Here is a 1,284-nt window from a genome sequence, read left to right as displayed (position 1 = left end):
GATCATGCTGAAATACTGCTACAAGTTTCTTATTTCTTATGTGTCTAATAACGTCACATATGCTATTATGTTAATGATACTTAGTGCCATGAAGGAAATTATCTGAGAATCTATTTTTGCATGCTTATCATAAGAAATGTTTCCTGGCTGCAGGTATATTTGGCATGAATTTGAAGTCCTATCTTGAAGAGCATGTGGTATGTTCTTCTTCCAGAAGTTCAAAATCATCATTCCATATTATTCTATTCTGGTCTGGTTAATTGTTGTGCCATAACATCTTTGTTGGAATTGCAGTTTGCTTTTTGGTTAACAACAGCTGGGATAATTTTTGGTGCTGTTGTGGCATTTTTTCTCATGTATTCATATCTTAGAGCTAGGAAGATACTGTAATCTGGGCAATTATTCAATATAGGTAAGTACTGCTTCCCGTGAACCATTATTTCTAGCAAAATCTCTTGAGCTACGAAGGGCTCCTCTAGTAATAAACTGTTGTAGCAGAAATCCAAGGTCAACTGGAGATCCCACTTCAGCTCATTATGAGAAATATTCTTATGTTTCGGAGGTTCATGAGTCCTTATCATGAATTTCATGAGATTTTATGGCAGTGACTTGACCTATTGCTATCTTGTGTATTTTATAGGCGATCTCAAAACTGAATCAGCTCTCATGGCCAGTTGAGTCGAGTGACCTGGACAAGGGACCAGTCAACGATGTTTCTAGAGCGCATAATAGTCTGATTTGATTGCTGTTAGTGAGCTGTATGGAGGTAGTTACATTAACATTATTTGCGGCCAGCACAGTACGCAACTACAGCTGTTGAAACCAAGAAGTGAAGTTTCATGGAACTTCAATATCCAATGCTTCAATATTTACCAGAGAAACGGAGCGAGGTTCTGCAAATTCCTGGAAAGAAGGAAGTGCTTATCTTGGAACAACTGGGGAGAAATTGTTCCCTAGAAATTAGATGTATTTTTGCTCTTGCAAACTGGAGTACCATAGCCATTGTCATTACCTATGTTTGGTTTTCGATTGATATTTTTTTTTTCAAAAAAAATAAAAAAATATTATTAAAAAATATAACAGTAAAAAAAAGATGTCAAAATACTCTAAAATGATTAAAAATTGGTTAAGGATATTTAAAATTATAAAGAGTAAAATTTGACAGTATTTTATTGACTGATAAGAGTCTTATTGACAAAAAAAATTTAATTTGAGGAAGAAAAGTCTAAAATGAGATGTTTATGGATTTAATTAAATTTTATTGAAGGTTTAATTGAATTTATG

General features: G+C 33.6%; 1 long non-coding RNA gene across 1 annotated transcript; it reads left to right on the top strand.

Moving 5' to 3' along the window:
- The first annotated feature begins 35 nt into the window (after positions 1 to 35).
- LOC105120219 (uncharacterized) lies at positions 36 to 1,011 on the top strand. The gene is made up of 3 exons (XR_841273.1): positions 36 to 197; positions 295 to 412; positions 641 to 1,011. It is a non-coding gene; the product is annotated as an uncharacterized LOC105120219 (long non-coding RNA).
- The last annotated feature ends 273 nt before the right edge of the window (positions 1,012 to 1,284 follow it).

The sequence above is a fragment of the Populus euphratica genome, unplaced genomic scaffold (genome assembly GCF_000495115.2).
Source record: "Populus euphratica unplaced genomic scaffold, PopEup_1.0 scaffold5621.1, whole genome shotgun sequence".
NCBI classification, from domain to species: domain Eukaryota; kingdom Viridiplantae; phylum Streptophyta; class Magnoliopsida; order Malpighiales; family Salicaceae; genus Populus; species Populus euphratica.
This window is presented reverse-complemented; position numbering and strand designations above follow the sequence as displayed.